Source organism: Brachionichthys hirsutus, unplaced genomic scaffold, assembly GCF_040956055.1.
Source record: "Brachionichthys hirsutus isolate HB-005 unplaced genomic scaffold, CSIRO-AGI_Bhir_v1 contig_408, whole genome shotgun sequence".
Lineage (NCBI taxonomy): Eukaryota > Metazoa > Chordata > Actinopteri > Lophiiformes > Brachionichthyidae > Brachionichthys > Brachionichthys hirsutus.
The window spans coordinates 81,165-104,000 of record NW_027180503.1 but is presented as its reverse complement, the minus strand read 5'-3'; the positions used below and the strand labels follow the sequence as shown (position 1 = coordinate 104,000).

Genomic DNA, 22,836 nt, shown 5'->3' with positions numbered 1-22,836 from the left:
GGAATTAGCCTCCCATCTCTTATTGTCCTTTAGCAACAAATCCCCCTCTTTCATGCTATAAACAACACACACACACACACACAGAGATAGACCTGCTCCGTTATGTAATGTTAACTGACCATATTTATAAGTATATACAGTGGTACTTCTACTTACGAATGTCCCTACATCCGAAAGTTTCAGGTTACGAAGTATCTAAATGGGAAAATATTGCCTCTCGTTACGATTTTCACTTCAGGATACAAAGTCAAAAATAGCTGCTCGTAGCTGCTCTGCCATTGGCTATCGCCTAAAATCTGCCTGGCAACCCGTTGCGTATGCGTGTATCCCAGCATGCTATTCGTGTCCCCCTTGTAATGTATTTGGTCCATGCCTGATGCCGTAGTTACGTGATGACGTAGGCACGTTAGTTTGTGGTGTGCGCTAAATGTAGCATGTAGCTCTGTGACCGGCTACGCCTGATTAAAGAAAGGTTTTGTTCCTGAATCCGTCTCCTCCTTCCGACCATCCGTAGAGGTTAAAGACTTAACACCCCTCGTGTCACCCGGAAAAAGTGTTGACAAGTCGGGCTATTGCTCATTATGATGACGTCTGCCTCGCACATTTCCGACGGATTGTCAAAAGCCGGCAAAAGCAGACGTCATTGGATCAGTTTTTCAAGAAACGCGAGGCAGAAAACACCGCAAAGGACCAGTAAACAAAGAGGACAAAAAATAACAGCTAAAAGGTAAATTAATATTTTTATTATTTCCTTTATTCTTTGGTTTTTTTTACATGATGTGCCTCTCGTTTTATGTTTATTGTGCGGTAATCTAATTTTAACATGTATTTGTTTCATGTTCTGATGCGCTTTTATGATTTATTAAAAAAATATCATAATTTTGCGGGGCTTGGAACGGATTAGTGCATTTACATTCGAAATGCGTCTCTACTTAAGAAGTTTTCACGTTACGAAGCTACTCCCAGAACGGATTAAATTCGTAAGCTGAGGTACTACTGTAATTGCATTTTTCAGTTGTTCCAGGTATTTTAACAAGAGGAGTCGACACAAAGTGGAATGAATGAGTGTGCCAGCCCAACCTTTGGCCAAAGGAGCCATTAGACTATAGAGAACCACCTGCAGTCTATTGATCAAAGCAGCCATGCTTACTGAGATGCTAACTTTATACGCCTGACAAGACAAATGAACAATGGGTTAATTGCCCCGGTTTAGGATAAGAGGAAATAGCTCCAGCCCTGTGGGTACAGTGGCCCAATGAGCTCACCCCAGTACCAGTCCTGCCTGCGTGGGTGGGTACAGAGAAATAACCCAGAACCCCCAAAGAGCAATGATAAGACCAAGAAGATCAGCCGCAAACCACTAGCTGCCAAGAACAAATAGAGAGTACAAAGGCTGGAGAACTTGCTAAGCAGCTGACTTCACTGCATTAGATCCTTTTACTTCTGTTTTATGAATAAAACAATATGTCGCATCCTAATGTATTCATTAGGTTTCTCATTCTGTAATCTTTTAATGTGCACGCAGCACCATACCAGCTACAGCAATAGATATGGTTTTTAATGGTGTGAACTGATGGATTGTGGGGATGTACATTCTGACTTTCATACATACCTGCATTTGAGAACTATTTTATGTGTAATGGTGAGGGAGCCTGCCAAGAACTGTTCATTCCACTGATCTAAGAATCACTTCTTGCATTTGAACCTCACTGTACCTCCGAATTTAAACGTATCTTTATTGTATAACCTTTAACAAGCATCATGGCGTTTAAGACTGTTGCAAATATGAATGAATATATTTTTTAACAATTCACGCTTTTATCACTGCCTCTCTGTATTGCACACTTAAAATAAACCATTTATACGACCCTCTGGCATGTTGTTCTTTTCCGAAAGATATTCTGTCGCATCCTGATCCTTTCTTCACAGTCACATAAAGTAATGTAGAGATTCAAGGACAGGCTAAAAAGTATTTACCGTATTTTTTGGATTATACGTCGCTCCGGATTGTAGGTCGCACCAGCCAAAAAATGCATAATTAAGAAGAAAAAACCATATATAGGTCGCACTGGAGGATAAGTCGCATTTTTGGGGAAAATTTATTTGATAAAATCCAACACCAAACAACATATAGCACAAAGAACATGCTAACACGTTTACCAAAATATCAGGTTTTACTCCGAATCACGAAATCCAAGGAAATCTTCATCCTCGGTGTCACTTTTGAACAACTCCCCCAACTCGGCAGGTAGACAAGACGCCGCTTCCTCTTCTACGTCGCTTACATCAGACTCGTCGTCAGTTGCAGTTCCAATTATTCCAGCCTTTCTGAATCCCGACAGGATGGTTGCAGTTGTCACTGAAGCCCATGCTTTGTCGATCCATTCAATGACTTCCAGGAAAGTTGCATGGCGCATTCTCCCGGTTGCCGTGAAGCTGTGCTCTCCATCCGTCATCCACTGCTCCCACAGGTTACGCAAAACTGACTTAAAGCTCCTATTCACGGAGATATCAAGTGGCTGGAGTATTTTGGTTAAGCCTCCAGGGATGATGGCAGGTATGGAGTTGAAAAATTTTAATTTATTTTTTAACTGTGGTGTGATGTGCGCTCTCATGCTATCCATCACAAGCAGAGCTTTGCGTGCTCTAAAGAAGCCATCCGGTCGCTTATTGTAGCACTTTGTAAGCCACAAGTTCATCATTTCTTGATCAATCCACCCTTTCTCGTTCACGGCGATTTCAACTGAGGAGGATTGGATTTTTGGCATGGTTTTTCGTTTGAAAATGACCATCGGTGGCAGTTTTGATCCGTCTCCACAACATGCCAGCACCACTGTGAAGTGTGATCTCTCATGACCAGTTGTAACGATATTCACACTTTTTTGCCCTTTCTCTGCAACACTTCGGCCCATGGGGATGTCAAAAGTGAGGGGGACCTCGTCCATGTTAATAATATGATCCGGTGTCACGTTGTGATCACTTACATGCTTTTCAATGAACGCGCGGAAACTGTCAACCTTGACTTGGAAGTCCGCTGGCAGTTTTTGGGACAGTGTCGTCCTAGCTCTGATAGAGAGGCGTTTGCGCTGCATGAAGCGGTAACACCAAGAAGGTCCTCCCGCAAAGCCGTTTATATTCACCTCCTTGGCAACCACTTGGGCGTGGAGACGCAACTGCACCGTTGACAAACCTCTCCCAGAAGCACGTTGTTCAAGCACCCATGCGTGAACTCGTTCCTCCAACTGTGGCCACCTAGCTTGTTGCCCGCGATTAGCTTTCTTTGTTTTCTTCATTTCAGTAAGCGTAACCTCCGCTTTTCGCCAGTCCCTTACAAGTTTTTCGCTCACTCCAAACTTTCTTTCTGCTGCTCGATTGCCGTTTTCGGCTCCATATTTCACTATCTGAAGCTTGTAAGCCGCGGAATATGACTTTCTTTTCGGCGCCATTTTCAATCAGCCCTTCTAATTGGTGTTTTTAGATAACAGGTGTGACAGATAACTCTGAACCTCCAGAAACCCCCACAGATTCTGACGGGTCACAGAGTTCCCTGTAACACCTGTTATAGAAATGTGTAGGCTACTGTCTCTGCGCTCACAGATTTTGTAAAAAAAAGCATATATAAGTCGCTCCGATTTATAAGTCGCACCCCCGACCAAACTATGACAAAAACCGCGACTTATAATCCGGAAAATACGGTAGTTACTTTTGGCAGGGAGTAATAAGTAATGTAAGTAAGTAATATTATTACTCAAAATGAGAAAGTAACAAGTTACACTACTCGTTACTTTTTACCAGTAACGCTATTGATTAGTGATCAGTTCAGCATGGAGACGATGCGATTGGTGGAGAGGGGAATTCACAGAGCTGTCAATAAGCAGTGTCAGAGCTATAGGTTTAATGCAAAGCTGTTGCTCCTCAAACTATCAAAAAACAAGAAAACAAACACACAAAATATAATAATAATAATAATAATAAATTTTATTTAAAGGCGCCTTTCTTGGCACTCAAGGACACACACACACACACACACACACAACAATAACATATATACAATAAGAAATAGGAATGAATAAGAAATAAATTCAGAACGCTATATAGTACGATTCACCATCTTTTTTTAATGGCTAACTTTAGCCATCTTTGCCTCTTCTAAGAGATAGCGTTTCTCCAGCTGGAGCCGGTTACAATCATCGGCCGATGATTTGAGAGCAGCATGGAGGTTAGCGATCCCTTTGCTGTATCGCTCAAACTCTGCTTGCTTGGCCGCCTGCAGCCTTTCCACAGCCTCCTTATTCTGCTGCTCCCGTCTCATGTGCTCGTGCTTGAGCTTCTGGCGCGCCATATGCAGCGCCTGGACATCAAAACTTTTCGCCTTCTCTGGCTCTCCTAAGAGACCGCATTTCTCCTGCTGGAGCCGGTTAAGATCATCGTCCGATGATTTGAGAGCAGCACGGAGTTTAGCGATCCCTTTGCGGTATCTCTGAAACTCTGCTTGCTTGGCCGCCTGCAGCCTTTCCACAGCCTCCTTATTGCGGTTCTCCTGTCTCCTGAAATCTTGCTGGAGCTCCGTCAGTGCTGCCTTGGCGACGGTCACCTCTTGAGTCAGCTTCATCTGATGATGATAAACATGAAGAATAGATTTATGAGATAGAATGTTAGAGTACAGTCAAACAGTAGCATGTATTACAGTACAAGTACAGTCAAATATCCTGTCTAAGAGGAGCGTTCCAAAAAAGCCATTGCCGTCTTGTTTCCATTGAAAGTCCTTAATCATCGACATTTAACAATACCAATAAAATACCAATAAATTACTCCACAGATGCGTTTTGAAGGAGGCCAAAGAGGTGCATGTTTTGAGGGCAGGAGTCAAACAGTTCCACCCTTGGGGGGCAGTATTGTAATGCCTACCTTCTCATTTTCGTGGTGAACTCTGGCATTCTCTGCCTCTTCTAAGAGACACCAACTCTCCTCGTGGAGCCGGTTACATTCATCGTCCGATGATTTGAGAGCAGCACGGAGGTTAGCGATCGATGTAGTGAACCGCTCAAACTCTGCTTGCTTCTCCGCCTGCAGCTTTTCCACAGCCTCCGTATCGTGGTGCTCGTGTTCCTGCTTCGTCCCATGATTCTTCGTCAAGCGAAGCTGGAGCTCCGTCAGCGCTGCCTTGGCAACGGTCGCCTCTTGAGCCTGCTGCATCTGATGATGACAAACATGATGAATAGATTTAAGAGATAGAATGTTAGAGTACAAGTACAGTCAAACAGTAGTATGTATTACAGTACACGTACAGTCACACAGTAGTATGTATTACAGTACACGTACAGTCAAACAGTGGCATGTATTACAGTACACGTACAGTCAAACAGTAGTATGCATTACAGTACACGTACAGTCAAACAGTGGCATGTATTACAGTACACGTACAGTCACACAGTAGTATGTATTACAGTACACGTACAGTCACACAGTAGTATGCATTACAGTACACGTACAGTCAAACAGTGGCATGTATTACAGTACACGTACAGTCAAACAGTAGCATGTATTACAGTACAAGTACAGTCAAACAGTAGCATGTATTACAGTACACGTACAGTCACACAGTAGTATGCATTACAGTACACGTACAGTCAAACAGTGGCATGTATTACAGTACACGTACAGTCACACAGTAGTATGTATTACAGTACACGTACAGTCACACAGTAGTATGCATTACAGTACACGTACAGTCAAACAGTGGCATGTATTACAGTACACGTACAGTCAAACAGTAGCATGTATTACAGTACAAGTACAGTCAAACAGTAGCATGTATTACAGTACAAGTACAGTCACACAGTAGCATGTATTACAGTACAAGTACAGTCACACAGTAGCATGTATTACAGTACAAGTACAGTCAAACATCCTGTCTAAGAGGAGCATTTCAAAAAAGCTCTTGCGGTCTTGTTTCCATTGAAAGTCTTTAGTCCATAAATCATCAACATTTAACAAGACCAATAAAATAACAATAAATTACTCCACCCTTGGGGGGCAGTATTGTAATGCCTACCTTCTCATTTTCATGGTGAACTCTGACATTCTCTGCCTCTTCTAAGAGAGCGCATTTCTCCAGCTGGAGCCGGTTACAATCATCTTCCGATGATTTGAGAGCAGCACGGAGTTTAGCGATCCCTTTGCTGGATCTCTGAAGGTCTGCTTCCCTGGACGCCTGCAGCCATTCCAGAGTGTCCGAATTCTGTTCCTGTTGTTCGATGTGCTCGTCTTCCAGCTTCTGGTACGCCATACGCAGCGCCTGGTTGTCCAATCTCTCCTGCTTCATCTCATAAATGTAACTAAATGTTACTACCAGCAGTGATAAACTTACTTTCTTGAAAAACTTTCTTATATCCATTCTTCATCCATCCGTTCACGTTCTTCTCCTAAAGCTTCAAACACGCTGCAGGGACCGACGTCCTACAATTAGCGCGGTCACAGGGAAAACGTGGACTGGAGTTACAGTGATGTGGGCATTCTCTATAGGAACAGGTGGAACGGGTTCTCTACCTTACGCCATGAAGTGAGGGGAAACAGATTCATGATCAGATTTAAGTAAATAATGGCAGGTTACATGTCTTTAAACATATATTCTGGCGGCTTTAATAGAATATGTCCGCATTTTTTGGTCACTGAACAAAAAAAAAAAAAATTTTTTTTTTGTTTGTTTTGTTTTATAAAAAAAAAAAAGATTATTATTTTATTTTTTTTATAAAACAACCCAAAATTATTTAGGGGGGCTTAAGAATATTTTAGGGGGGCTGAAGCCGGTTAAGATCACTTTTACGTTTGTAAGCCCCCCTAAAATAGGCCTAACGACGCCACTGGAGCTGTATGAGAGAACCACAGCCCTGTGCCACGCCCACAGTCTCCCTGAATCAGGTGCAGAGACCTGCAGAACCTGGAGGAACCTGCAGGTTCACGCACTGAATAGAACTCAGACACAGTGAAAAGAGAGTTACTTTTCTCTTGCCTGGATAGGATGGTTGGCGAGCTTGAGTTAAGATTCTGCAGTAGATGCAGAGCTACTAAAAGGCATGCAGGCCTAAAGTGAGAACTACTCGAGTGGATCACAATTAAATGAACTCGCAAAACACTCCAGCCTGAAAACAGAGGAGGTTCTGGTGGCCAGAAAACAGAGGCCGGATGTTCTCTCAAAGAGATATTGTCTGTGCACAACCTCCTTGATTCAGACATGTTTCCCTCTCTGAAGGTTCTACCCAAGTTGCCCTAACAGTGCCCGTAAGCAGCTGCTCGTGTGAAAGGTCCTTTAGAGCACTGCGTCGGTTGCACTGCGTCGGTTGCATCCCTGGCTGCGTCAAACAACGGGTCAGAAAAGACTTCACAGTCTTGCGGTCATTGAAGCAGCTGGTGAGTTTGGAATGGACGTTGGAGTCCATGGAATTAGTGGAGATGTAGAGTTGTATGTCGTCAGCATAACAGTGGAAACGGAGGGAGTGACGACGGATGATGTTGCCAAGCGGGAGGATGTAGAGGATGAAGAGGAGAGGACCAAGCACCGAACCTTGGGGGACACCCTGCAATGGGGGGGCTACAGAGGAGGAGCAGTGAATGAACTGTTGTCGGTTTGTGAGGGAGGACTGAAGCCGGGACAGAGCGGAGCCAGTGATGTCCTCAATGGTCCTCAATTCACAGCTAGTCTATGTCAGATGTTCCTGAAGCTGAATGGACTCCGCCCCCTAACATCCAGCTACCAATGGGCTTGCCGAGAGGTTTGCCGTGGCAGACGCTCCTATCTCTCTACGGCAGACGTTAGCCAACGTCCTGTTTGCCGACCGTAACGCCGCTCATGCTGCTACAAATCAAAGTCCTGCTCTGTTGTTCCTGGGACGTGGGCTGCGCTCAAGACTGTATTTACTAAAGCCGAATGTACGATGGACGGTAATGGATGGTCGGATGAAGCAGGGTAAAAGGACACCCGCCAGAGAAACACGGCAACTGGAAACTGGACAGGCTGTGCTTGCCAGGGATTACCGTGGAGAACACAAGTGGGTTTCTGGCACAATCAGAGACAGGCCGGGATCCTTGGTCGACACTGGAGAAGTGGCTCCAGACGCTATCTGGCGACGCCACCTGGACCAGCTGCGGAGGTCAGAGGTCAGAGGTCCACGCTGCAGAAGGAACGGTGGATCCTGCTGCTCCATTTGATATTTTATTTTTCTCTTCTCTCTTCTCTTGTGTTTGCGTGACCTGCAGCTCCCTCCTCCCTCCTCACCTGCATTCTTATCCTCTTTTGTCAGGTAATGAGGAGCGATGACGTCACAAACACTTTTAATGAAGCATTATGTCATTAAAAGCTCGTTTTTGTTCCCCTGCAGCCGAACTACGTTGTTATATAAAGTATATAAAGTATTGTCACGTCAGGTTTTGTGGGATAAAAACGTTCTTACGCGTGAAAAACCCCTAAAAACAAAGCGATTCGGCGGCTTTGCGTTCCCGTTGGTTCAGCGCGGATCACGTGACCAGGAAGTGTCGCCCAGACTTGTGGGTAACGTCCCACTTTCCTAAAATAACTCTCTTTCCCCGCCGTTCTGTGACGTTTTCTTCACTGCGCTGTGTTTTATGTTATTCGGTATTCACGCGGCCCGGATCCGGTCCCGGTTCGTGACTCGGTTCTGCGGACCGTCAGTGAGAAGGACGGGGCGGCGGAAGACCCCCCCGCCTCGGACCCTATTCCGGTTATCGCTTCTCGGCCTTTTGGCTAAGACAGTGATCACTCCTTGGCAGTAAGGTCTTTCCAAATTATTGGAAAAATCCCTTAGCTTGAGAGGAGGATATTGTTCCGTTTCTGTGTTAATTTGTTGTATTTTGCACATTACTTGCTTGTTTGCACTTTTTCCACTTGCACTTTAGGTCTACCTCAAGGTAAGTTTTAACATTTTTTATATTTTAAATTGTATTTTACCTGTTTTTAGCTAATTTATTGTTCTTGGTGGTGCCTCTCGCCATGTCGGCTGCACGTGCCGGCATGCGGAGGCACCACAGTGTGCGTTTTAAATTCAGGGAGGAGGGTGGGAGGCTCCTGGGGATGTCGAGGCTAGACTTCTCCAGGAAGCTAATCCAGCAGGCCCTAGGTTTTCAGCCAGATGACCTCCATTGTATTTTGACCCTCCCTTTTAACAAAGGTTTTGACGTAAGTTTTATGTCCGATTTATTACTGAAACAGTTTTGGATGAAGTATGAAAATGTGAAGACCCAGTTCTCTGTGTTCGAAATTGAGAAACTGACTGACAATAGCCTTAAAACGGTTATTGTCAGGATGTTCAATGAAATGGTGAATGCAGGAGACATTTTGGTTTGGCTGGGTAGATACTGCACGGTCAAAGGACAGGCTACCAAAGTGAGGGATGTGGATGGCATTTGGAACTGTGCCTGGAGGGTCCCCATTCAACAATGGGAGGACCCTCAGGGCTTCCAGGGCCTGAAGCATCTCCCGTCCATGATAGTCCTGGGAAATGACCGGGGCTACATACATTATCAAGGACAGCCCAAGCTGTGCCACAAGTGTGGTGAGCATGGGCACCTTGCTGAGGCGTGTCCGCACATCATTTGTGGTAAATGTAGAGAGATTGGGCATACTTTTGAGGAATGTACCAATGGCAGAAAGTGTAATCTCTGTGGAGTCACTACCCATCTCTTCAGGGATTGCCCAAATTCGTTTGCTAACAAATTGAAGGCCAGACCGACAATGACCGACACACCTGCGGAAAATGGCGGCAAAGTGCTGATTGAAGGGGCGGGGCTGGGAAATTCAAACTTCCCGCCAAAACTGGTGATTGGAGGAGAGCCTGGTGAGGCGGGAAAAGCGGAGGGGCCTGAACTCAACCCAGCAGAGGGAGCTGAGGAGCCTGCCGTGGCGAGCCAGGCAGCTGGGGAGCCTGCTGGGGAGAGTCAGGCAGATGGTGGAGCTGGACCTAGCTCTTCCGGTGAGGACTCCACGGGAAGTCTTATCACAGTGAGTGAAGAGGGGTCCGGTGAAACCTGCCTCCCCAATGCCCAGCCCTGTTATAAGAGGACTGCATCGGAACTGTCGAGCTCTGAGGCTGAGGAAGCCTTGGAGAAGAGGGGAAGGGCTGAGCCAGGCTCTCACAGTTCCTCTGTGGAGCAGGACGAAGCCCCCCCCTCCGGTTCACCAGGTCAGTGTTCCTTCCTAACAATTGCACTGCAATCAACTCCATTGGAACGGCGAGCAGATGTTGCTTTCCGGAGGACAGGATCTCGAAGTTCACCTCCCGACTGTGAGGATATTATGACATGAGATCCTGTTACAATATTGGCGGACACGTACGACTAGGTTTAGTGTTTTAATTATTTATTGTCTTTTAAAATGTTGTACCTGTTTTTAATAACCATATTCATGACCCTCACCTTCACGACAATTAATGTCAGGAGTGTGAAGTCGAGGGTGAGGGCACAGAGTATTTTATCCTTCCTTTACAATTTTAAGTCAGATGTGTTTTTAATTCAAGAATGCAACCTTCCGTTTTTAAAGAGGTACACACAGTGGGAGGAGATGTGGCCACTCCCGTCTATATGGAGCGGATCAGACGAAAACAAGAATGACGGAGTGGCCATTTTAGTAAAAAATCCCCAGATTGTGGTGAAGGGCAGCACTGTGGTGAGACACGGTCGGGCACTTTTAGCACATTTGACTTTTATGGAACAGGATTTTAACCTCTTAAATGTTTATGGTTTTAATGACAAAAACGACAGGTACGACTTTTTAGAAGACCTGCAGTCCCACATGCTAGGTAGGGCGCCATTAGTTGTAGGGGGTGATTTTAGTTGTATCTTGAGTAGGCAGGATAGGAAGAGAGCAGGGACAGATTTTAAAATAGACAAGACGTCGGTTTTACTTCAGGGAATTTGCAAGGATTTTAAGCTGACTGACTGCTTTAGATCCATGCATCCCAGAGAGGAGGGCTTCACCTGGACCAGTGGTGACGGCACCAGAGCCTCTCGCATAGATTACATTTTTACCCGGGGTTGCCCACCCACCGATGCTAGATTAATCCCTGTTTTCTTCTCAGATCACTCGATGCTGACCTGCACCCTCTCACTCTCTTCAGGTGTGACTGTAGGGACGGGTCTGTGGAAGCTCAACTGCTCCCTTCTAGAAGATAGGGAGTTAGTTAGTCAGTACAGGGAGCAGTACACAATGTGGCAGACCCTCCAAGACTTCTACGATACACGAGCACTATGGTGGGAAATGGTTAAAAAAAGGACCCAGACTTTCTTTAGGCAGGCAGGTAAGAGAAAGAAAGATAGGGAAAACAGACGCATGATGGGACTGCAGAAAAGACTGCAGCGTTATTTTAGATTAACTTTACAAGGTTTGGATTTTAGTGAGGAGGTAAAATATATTAAGCGTGAAATGTCAATTTTAGCAGATAACCACAGTAAAGGTGTCATTTTAAGAAGCAGGGGGAAGCAGCTAGAGGAAGGGGAAAAGTGCACGCGATACTTTTTTAGAAAGATTTTAAATAAAAGAGGGGCAATTTTAAAACTAAAGGACCCTAACGGATGCACTTTTAATACTTCCAAAGAAATACGAGAGCATATAGAAAGCTTTTATTCTGAATTGTATAGAGAAAAACCTGTTTTTATTGACACCTTGAATGAAGTTTTAGATTCCACTGAACAGGTTTTAAGTGACAGTGTGCTTTTATCCCAAGATTTTAACATGCTAGAGTTAAATAAATCCATACAAGCTTTTACGAAAGGGAAGTCACCAGGACAAGACGGACTTCCCTTGGAATTTTATTTGACATTTTGGGATCTTTTAGCACCTGACTTACTGACTGTTTTTATGGAATTCGAACGACTAGATCGGCTACCTGACAGTTTTAGGACAGGGATAGTGACCCTCCTATTTAAAAACAAAGACAAGACTGACATTAGAAACTGGAGACCAATCACGCTTTTAAACTTTGACTGTAAACTTTTTAGCAAACTTTTAGCAGTTCGGATGTCCCTTGTTTTAGAAGACTTGATTCACCCGGATCAAGCCTGTGCCGTCCCGGGGAGGAAGATCACCGACAGCCTCGTACTGATCCGAGACACCATCTGTTTTGCGAGAGACAGGAATATTCGGTTAGTTGTTTTAAACCTAGATTTTGAGAAAGCCTTCGATCGGGTCTCGCACCAGTACCTGTTCCAGGTACTGCAAAAAATGGGGTTTCCAGGGAGGTTTATAGCTTGGGTGGGATTGCTGTACAAAGACATCACCAGCAAATTCATGGTTAACGGGGATCCTACAAAAGCAGTGGAGATTAACTGCGGTGTCCGTCAGGGTTGTCCGTTATCTGCTCTCCTCTATGTAATCTGCATCGAACCGCTGGCACAGGTCTTGAGAAGGGACCCACAAATCCACGGGGTGGTAGTACCAGGGTCCGGGGGACTGAGTAGCAAATGCGTTTTATACATGGATGACATCAACGTTTTATGCACTGACCTTTTATCTGTCAACCGGACCCTGGACTTGACTGACTGGTTTGGGCGGGCTTCTGGTTCCAAACTGAACAGAAGCAAGACGCTAACCCAATTTTATGGCCCTTGGACACCGACTGAACGTACAGGACTGCCCCTGACTGTGACTCAGACTGACCAAAAGATTCTGGGGATTAAATTTGACAGGGATGGGGGAGGGCATACAAATTGGCCAGACGTGGTAGGGAAAGTTAGGCAGAGACTGGGGTATTGGGGACTAAGGGAACTGACTATGGAAGGGAAGGTTTTAATCATTAAAGCCGTGATTTTACCTTTGCTTTTATTGGTCAGTTCTGTTTTTACCCCTCCGAGGAGAGTGATTTTAGACCTGGAACGAGCCATTTTTTATTTTTTATGGGGATCCAAGTGGGAAAGGTTGAGGAGAGGTGTGGTAAAAAGGCCAAAGGAGAAAGGAGGCAAGGGGGTTCCAGACCTGACCTTGTTTTTAACGTCTTTGTACACCACAGCGCACATTGGAGCAGCCACAGCCCCATCCAGAAACCCAAAAACTGCGGCCATGGCACGCTTCTGGATGGGGTCCTACCTCAGACACTTAAAGATTTTACCCATTGATCTTAAAGTTCCTGTGTCTTTTAACCTGCCACCAGCTTACACTGCGATTAAAAATTTCTTAAAGAATTTTAATCTGGAACATGAGGAGTTGTCGGTTTTAACCAGCCATCGCTCTCTTTTATGTGTTGTGCAGGAGCGCGAGCCGGTGAGTCCAGTGCGGGGGCTTGCACTCGGCGAACCCCAAACAGTTTGGCGCAACGTGAACCATCCTGCTCTTCCAAACAAGCTCCGGGATCTGTCCTGGATGGTGGCCCACGAGATCCTCCCGGTCAGGTCTGTAATGCACTCCCGGGGAATGGCAAGACTGTCGATCTGCCCCCGACCGGGTTGTGGCGCCCCGGAGTCGGTGAGGCATCTGCTCTGGGAGTGCGGCGCTGCTGTGGACCTGTGGGAAATGGCCAGCTCCTTGAATTTCCCGTACTTGCCAGCAAGGGAGGTCCTCACTGCACAACTGGTCCTCTACGGAGTGAACCAAAAACAAGTGCCTGCAAAAGAACATGCAATGCAGTGGCTCGCCATCACCGCCATCAAAGACGCCATCTGGACCTCCAGAAACTTGCTGGTAAGGAAGCACATGCAGATCCCCCCCGTGGCTGCGTTCCGGATGGCGGCAGCAACCGTCAAAGCAGCTGAGGCTGCAGGCGGAAGGCTGCGGACGCAGCCACAAAGAAGAATCGCCTCTGTGCCCATTCGGACGAAGGAGCTGGACCCACGAAAATAAGGACACGGCAGCGGCGGCCTGGCTCTCCGGGTGAGGCAGGCGGGAAGGAGCACGAGGGCGGGGGATCTCCTCTGGGCACCGGGGCAGGACCCCGACAGACCGGCTGTTTGGAGGAGCAGGATGAGTTCCCCTTGGTAGGGACTCACTGCGCTCCGGCACAAACTGAAAGATCAGCAGAGCCTTTTAAACAATGCACTCCTCTTTTAAAGACTGTTTTAAGGATATTTGACACAGTTTTAACTTGTATAAGATCATCTTTTCACAAACACTTTTATCTGTATAACCTCTTTTAAGGCAGAATTTTAATGTCTTAGATGTGTTTTTACAGAATTGTGTTCACATACTATATGAAAAGAATTATATGAATGTATATATGAGTATTAAGTGTCAATAAAGCTTTTCGAAAGAAAAATCTGTTCTTATCAGTTTAATATCTGATACGTCCCCTACCCGGGGACCATATATTAAATTGATTTTTGGAGCAGGGAGATGGAATAGGGGCTTGCTCCGTCCACTCCACGCATCGACCTGGTATTGCAGCACCTCCAGGACCGGTGCACCCCCCCAATAATGTAAAGAAACAAACAAAAAGCTGGTGGAGACTGGAGCTCTACGTCACTTCCGGGTTCCAGAAGAACCCAACGCTGTTGTGTGTGTCGCAGATTATTTTAACCAAATAAACCTTCATTTCTCTCAGTGTGGAAATTCTTTATAACACAAATGCGCAAGTGCGCGTAGGGGGCGTGGTCTCAATAGCCATGCAGGAAGCATCTGTTTTTTTTAGTCAAGATTATGCTAAAATGTACTTTCCCCAACTATATTTAGGTTCCCTATGTGGAGCAAACCTTCAATTTGGAAAATTCCCAGTTTATTCCCCGTTAATCCATGAAATTCCCATTAATTCCATTCCTCCCGTCGCTAATCAAACTTTAATCTCTGGCTCCACCGAATGGCAAGAAATGCCATACAGGTATTAATGTCGCGCATGCAGTCCGTCCTCCGGAACACCAGGTGGCGCTAATGTCTCATTTAAATGACGTGACGTAACGTTTATTCATTGACAAAAACAAAGTGCGTCGAGCTGTTTCAGTCCGAAGACTCGTTACCCACCAGGTAAAAGGAATTACAGCTGGAAGAGTTAATTTTCTGATTCCTAATTCATGTGATCAACAATGATTGTCAATCCCGAGATGTGTCGAAAAGTTGCAAAAGAACTTTAACCGTCACTTTGGAATAGTCCTCAGAAAGAAGTTCATGGAGGAGATGTGACGTAACAAAGACATGAAAGGGTTTAATAATTATAATAAAGACAAACACAACGTGCTATTATTGGATTATCAGCGTTTCCCTCTTTGTGTTTTGGCCTCTGCGTGGGATTTCATGTCCTTCCTCGTATAACTTTAAGAAAATATCAATCACCCAAAAAGAAAAACACACTCAATAATTTCATTTCATAAAATGAGTTTAGCTATGTTTTTAAAAATGTAAACCCGTGTTCGTAAATGTTGTCCTAAAGCATTGTTTAAATTTTTTTTTTTTTTTTCATTTTTCTAAAATGAGTGCGGAGATGGACTTGCAGCTTCCACCTCACGAAGGAGACGAGTTCTCAGTGGTGGACATGCACGCAGGAGGACACCCTTTACGGATAGTCCTCAGTGGCTACCCAGCAGTCGAGGGGGACGGCGTGCTGTCCAAACGCCGTTACGCCCGGGACCACCTGGACCACCTCAGGAAGACGCTGCTGTTCGAGCCCCGGGGACACTACGGTGAAGAGCGAGCTGCCCGAGGCCGACAGGGGGCGCTGTTCATGCACAACGAGGGCTACAGCACCACGTGTGGACACGCCGTCATCGCCCTGGGACGCTTTGCCGTGGACTACGGACTGGTGGAGCGTCCCCCCGGTCTCCAGAGACCCAAGTGAACATCCACTGCCCCTGCGGGCTGGTGAAGGCGTTTGTCGAGTACTCTGACGGTAAAACGGGGGCGGTGAGGTTTCACAGCGTGCCAGCTTTCGTCTTCGCTACGGGTAGGATGCGTGAAACTGATCCCTAGAGGGGTCCGCGTGTCCTGCGGGACGAATGAAGGGACCTGTCCTTCTAGATGTGACGGTGGACATCAGCTACGGAGGAGCCTTCTACGCCTTCGTCGGCGCCCAGAGGTTCGGCCTCGACGTGTCCAAGTCCAGGACGCGAGATCTGGTGGACGCGGCCACGGCCGTGACCGACGCCGTCAAGTCTCAGGTGGAGCAATAGACTACAGTACCCATGATTCAGAGCGAGTGGGAGAGCCCAAAGAGGAACATTTCTGCTCCTCGTGAGAGAAAAACAAATGCGTACGAGAAACGGGTTGATCTTACATTCAGTCTCTCTAAGAGCCGTTTGACCTCCAGGTGAAGTTCCGCCACCCCACCAGTGAGGATCTGGCCTTCTGTTATGGGACCATCCTCACCGATGGCAGAGATGATTTCTCCTCCGATGCCACCGCCAATGTCTGCGTGTTTGCAGACGCTCAGGTACCTCGGGTGGGGAGGCCGCCTCATACCGGACACACACGGAGCGATTCGATATCCAGAGGTTTTAAACCGATATAAACCTGGTCGCAGGTGGACCGGAGCCCCACGGGTTCTGGTGTGACGGCGCGAGTGGCTCTTCAGTATCACAAAGGGCTCGTCCAGCTGGACCAGGCCAGGACCTTTCAGAGTGGAACCACTGGATCCCGGTTCACAGGGCGAGCCGTCAAGGTACCAGAGCTGGAGCCGGTTATGTGATCGCCCAGAATGGATTAAAGTTTGAGGCACATCTGGATTCTGATGCTCAATCAAGATCACTTTGTTTTTTTTATCTGACTTTTTGCCCAATATATCATGAATAAAAATACCCAGGCGTGTACAACTCAAGCCATCACAGAAAATGTCTGTTTTTATTGATGTCGGAAATGCATCTTGAACACTAAATGTTTCCCTTCTGACCAGCATGAAGTATGAACATCTCTTTGAGAATGAATCCCTCAGTTTGCCTGCTCAGGTGGAATCGGTTCAGAATGACATTAATGACTGGACGCCCTCTAAATACCTTTATGACGTTGATGGCTGTTGCAACAAAGAACCGCCTGCTTGGTTGATGCCTTCGTTTCTGTTCAGGAGACAACGTGTGGCGGCTACGAGGCCGTCGTGGTGGAAGTTGCTGGCAGAGCCTTTTATACCGGAGCTTCACGCTTCGTCCAGGAGACGGATGACGAGCTGAAACTCGGCTTTCTGCTCAACTAAACCTGCGTTGCACGTTGTGTTTGCACACGAGCGCTCCAACAAGGGGTGTGGATCCATAATTGTGTAAGGAAAATACAGTATTCAAATATTCCATTGGCTTTGATTGTTTTGTTTTTCAAAATAATATTTTTTATTTTGAATTAAAAGCTCTAGTGTATAGAATTTCCTGGTAATTGACAGTTACGGGCAATTAAACAACCTCCACCTCACCCTCATCTAAGGGGGCCACCGAAACACCTGATAATCCCTGAGTAGATAATCTAAATGAAATAAATAAATCATATCAATTGCATTGACCGACCACTAGATGGAGCTACACCCTACTCACAGCAAGAAGGTGCTGGCTTTGTTTGGGGGGGGCTCTCTAGATTCCTCCAACAACATGCAACTTGGGTGAACTGGTCACACCAAATTCTCTGCAGGTGTGTGAGCGTGTCGTTTCTTTCGTGTGGCTCCGATGAGCTGGCGCCTTGTCCGGGGTGTACCCCCAACCCTCTTCTGTTCAAATGGGAGAACATAAAAAAGAATAGAATCCAAAGTGCAAGATGTTGCAAACGACACAGGAAGCCGCATCACTGTTCTTCCTCTTTATTATTAACAGTTCAGTATAATGGAAGGAAATATTTAAATGATATAAAGTCCAATAACGGAGGTCGACACTGGATGGATCCACGCTGGATCCACATCCTTCAAAACGGCCCTAAAAATACACCTTTCAGGGGGACAGAAACGGAGATAGTCATCACGACTCTCTCCGGATCAACCCCCCCCCCCCCCCCCTTTTTTTTGTCCACCTACGTTGCACATATTAATTGCCTTACTTAGTAATTTATTGTAATTTATGTAATCTATTGTCATTCATTGTCATTTTGCATCAGTGGTGTAATTTATTTTAGATTTATTGTTAGTTTGCATCGGCGGTGTAAAATCATTTTATTTTTATTTTTCTAATGTTACGTTGCATCAATTGAGTTATTGAATATTGGTTTTATTTTTATTTGTATTGTTAAATTTGTATTGTTAATTGTGGATGATTTATGTACGAAGGCCTTTCAACGGAAACAAGACCGCAAGGGCTTTTTAGAAATGCTCCTCTTAGACATGATGTTTGACTGTATTTGTACTGTAATACATGCTACTGTGTGACTGTACTTGTACTGTAATACATGCTACTGTGTGACTGTACTTGTACTCTAACATTGTATCTAATAATTATATTCATTCATTCATTCACGCTGCTCATGGAGCAAACCTAAATCAAGTTGGACAGTGGGCGGTGACGATGACCCCCAACCCCTTTAGATGTTGAGTTTTGTGACGGGTCGCTCTCTAGCATCTGTAGTCTGGTTGTCGATACGCTTTCGGTTGCGTTTCGTCTTGGATAAGTCCTCGTCAAAGACCTCCCCCGACCGCAGCGCCGACACCAAGTCGTCCAATTCACCGCCGTCGTCCTCCCCGTTGGCCTTCGCCTTCCGGGCCTTGCGCTCCTTCAGCTGGGGGAGACAGAATAAAATTGTTTCAATCGTGTCGGAGGCGACCACCAGCAGCTGTTTATTTTAGATTAGCATAAAAATAGGAAATAGCCTTTAGCGCTGGCCGAAGGTAACAAAATCTGAAGAGCTGCTTCTTGGCTGCACTCACATCTCCAGACTGACGGATTTGATGTTGAAATAATACACGAGAGCGGTACCAATCTGTAATTCTGATCATCTGCCAGAAAGAAACGGATATGCTTATCAAAAATATTCATAGTATTAAAGAACATTCTAAGTAAAAGAGACCAGTTCAATTTACTAGCTAAACTTTTCACTTGAAAGATTAAAGTCATGTTGAAAAATAAAATGTTGCTTTAACTCTGCATTCAGTTCTCAATGGATGAATCTAAAAGGGAAAGTCAGATTATGCTCCACGATCTTAAAGTATCGGTGCATTCTGACGGCTGTCGTGCCTGAGCTTCCGTTTTGGCCCTGCGCTCCTCCTCCTCTTTGCGTTTGCGCACGTTCTCGTTCTCCTGCTGAGCCTCAGAGAACGACTGCAGGAACTGGTCGAAGACGCCGAAGAACTCATCCGGCTGAATCTCACCGGGATCCTCACCGAAGTGCTTCACCGCCCTCAGGAACTGTGGGACCAAAGAGAAGGGGCAAGCCGGGGGGGGGGGGGGGGGGGCATGGAATTAGGTTTCCAGCAGGACGCAGTAGAAGCACGTTTTACTGAGTCTCTGACCGTTTCACAGGAGACTCGTTAGATCTCGGCGCTTTGAAAGGAGAGCAGGGAACCAGCTGTGAGACATCGAAGGCTCACAGCTGGTTCCCTGCTCTCCTCCTGTATAATATTCATCTTATTTTTTTTCCTCTTATTGACAAACCAAATAGAGTGACCTGTAAAACAGCCACTCTTATTGACAACATTATAACTAATACATTTGATTATCAAGTTAACTCAGGAATATTATACTCTGGCATTTCTGACCATTTTCCTGTTTTCCATGTCACTTCAAGTAATAGTTTTAAACATAAGGTTGCAAATGTTGGAGTAAGTTTCCGCAAATTCAATGAAGATAACATCAAATGCTTTAGAGGTAAGGTCGAGAACGTAAATTGGGAAGAAGTTTATCATCAGCAGGACGCCAACAAAGCCGATCAATCTTTTATCCATCTGTTCAATACCGTATTTAATGAGTGTTTTCCACTTGTAAACATCAAAATCAATAAACGACATGGTTTTAATAAACCCTGGTTCACTACTGGTTTCTTAAAATCCTCATTTAAGAAAAACAGATTATATCAAAAGTTAATCTCCAATCCGACTCCACAGAACTCTAATACATATAAAAAATATAGAAACAAGTTTACTTATTTACTTCGTATGGCAAAGAAGAAATACTATTCAGATAAATTCAAAGAATCTACTAATAACATAAAAAATACATGGAATATTATTCGTGAACTATTAAACCAGAAAAAGGTGCCTGCAAAATTCCCCTCCCAATTTACGGATGGCAAGTCCACTTTCTCGAATCTCTCTTACATAGCAAATGAATTTAATAATTTCTTTGTAAATGTTGGCAGCACTTTTGCCCAAAAAATATCTCCATCTAATAAATGCCCTATTGATAATATCATTGGTCTCTTCCCTGTCCAGCAAAACTTTGAACCTCCAACAGTCAAAGAAGTGATTGAAATTATTGTTAATCTGAAAAATTCAGCAGCAGGTCATGACGAAATCAAGGCTAAATAAATAAAGGAAGTAGTTTCCTTCATTAGCAAACCTTTAACACATGTTTTTGCTGTCACTAAAAACTGGGGCAGTTCCTACTGAGCTTAAAGTGGCAAAAGTTATACCGCTCTTTAAAGAAGGTGATTCTAGTGTTTTCAACAATTATAGACCAATTTCTATTTTACCGTGTTTCTCTAAAGTACTGGAAAAGTTAGTATATTCAAGAATTGTTAAACACCTTAATGATAATAACATTCTGTACAAACATCAATATGGCTTTCGCAAAAAACATTCAACATATATGGCTCTTCTGCAACTTTTACATACAATTTCTACTGCTCTGGATAAAAATATGTTTGCTATTGGTATTTGTTTTGGATCTCTCAAAAGCATTTGACACAGTTGACCATGATATTCTTCTGTTAAAACTCCATCGATACGGTCTGCAAGCTATGGTGATCAAATGGTTTACCGATTACCTTAGAAACAGAGAGCAATATGTTTGTATTAATGGTCATGTATCTGAAAATGCAAAACTACACTGTGGCGTGCCTCAAGGTTCAATTCTTGGGCCCCTTTTGTTTCTAATTTTTATTCATGATTTTGCTACAATGTCTGAATCTTCTCTGCCCATTTTATTTGCAGATGATACAAATATTGCCATGTCTCACTCGGACTTTGCATGTCTAATCAAAAATGCCAATACCACTCTGGAATACGCCTCAAGATGGTTTCAGATGAATAAGCTTTCCTTGAATGTAAATAAATCAAATTATATACTTTTTAAAAACAAAAATAAAATCCTTCCTAAGCTGGAAACAAAACTGCTAATTAACAATATTGAAATCAAACAAGTCTCTTGTACAAAATGTTTTGGTATTTTAGTTAATGATAGATTGTCCTGGGGAAAACATATTGAGTATGTATGTAAAAAAAAAAATGAAGTCCTATGGTATTATCAGAAGACTATTTCACTTAGTTAATCACTCCTGTCTCATGACATTATATCACAGTTTAATTTATCCTTATTTAACTTACTGTAACATAGTTTGGGCCGCTTCGTATTCATCGCACCTTAATCAGATACACTTAATTCAGAAAAGATTCTTGAGAATGATTACAAACTCTAACAATAAAGCACCATCTGCTCCTTTATTTAAAAAATTTAAACTTTTGACTATTTTTTCTATTAATATGCTTCATACATGTCTGTTTATGTTTAAATGTATTCACTATAAACAAGATATACCAGGCACTTTTCATAAATTCTTTCTGTTATCATCTGATATCCACTCATATTCAGTAAGAGGTCAGAAACATTTTCATTTACCGCTTTGTCGTACATCGAGTCATAAATTCTTTATCAAATTCCGTGGTCCCCAACTTTGGAACTCTTTAGACAAGTCGTTAAAACTATTATCTACATACACAATGTTTAAGTCTAATTTGGTGAAGTATATTCTGTCCAGGCATGTATAGTATTTTAAAATTAATTTGTAGTTTGTATTATCTTTGTTCTTGTTGTTTTTTTGTTTGTTTTGATTTTGGGTTTTATTTTTAAAATTGTTTTTATTTTACTTTATTTTATTTTCTATATTTTCTTTCTTTCTTTTGCTCAGTTTGTTTGCTGGGTTTTTTTCGTGTATCTTTTCCTTTTTAGCTTTTATTTAACTTCCTTTTTTTTTGTTTTATATATATATTGATTGATTTTGTTTAGTTAATTTGAAATTGAGGGGAGGATTTTTATATAAGCCCTTTCGGCTTCTTTTCCTCTCCTGCACTATTATTTGCCTTTGTAATGTTTTGTTTATGTTTATTATTGTGCATGTGAATAAAATAAAAAAATTAAATGAAAGGTTTCCTTTTAAAACTCAAGGCTGGTTCGGGCTCGAACCCACAAACTCAACATCTCAGGTCGGACGCTGATCCCGCTGAACCACCAGAGGCCCAAGAATCAGTCAGAACTCGAGATTTACAGATGCAATGAGAGAATTCATTCTCAATTTACTTACCGGGTTAAATAAAGGTTCAATGTTTTTTTTTTTTTTTTTTAATGAAAGCTGGAAGATGAAACATTAAAAAAAACAGAGCCCGGTGTTTACGAGGTCGCAGAAAGACGCGACTCTAAGCGTTGACATCGTCGATGCCAGCCTGGTTGGAAGCAGGTAAGGGGAGGAGCCACTGCGAGGATCTGTAAACAACGCAAATGTAAACATTAAATTAAAACACACAAGTACTGCAGGTTCGAGCGCCGGTACGTTTTTACACTTTTGTGACATAAGATCTAATATATTTATTGAAAAACGGCCTTTATGTGTTGCATCTGGAACAGTTAGAAAATAAGTGTTGCGTTTTTCGCCATAATAAAGCGCCTTTGGTTAGAATCTGTGATTTGGACCCGACCATGAAAAGTCAAAGTGAATCAGAGTTGATTTGTATTTTTACCTGATTTTTTAATCCATAAATGGTTTTAATGTTAACATTTAATGTGTTTTTTTCTGGACTCATTCTG

General features: G+C 43.9%; 2 pseudogenes; both read left to right on the top strand.

The window, feature by feature from the left end:
• The first annotated feature begins 14,235 nt into the window (after positions 1 to 14,235).
• On the top strand, positions 14,236 to 14,408 carry LOC137915685 (U2 spliceosomal RNA; annotated as a pseudogene).
• A 1,002-nt stretch (positions 14,409 to 15,410) lies between these two features.
• LOC137915677 (trans-L-3-hydroxyproline dehydratase-like) lies at positions 15,411 to 17,108 on the top strand (annotated as a pseudogene).
• Positions 17,109 to 22,836: the final 5,728 nt, after the last annotated feature.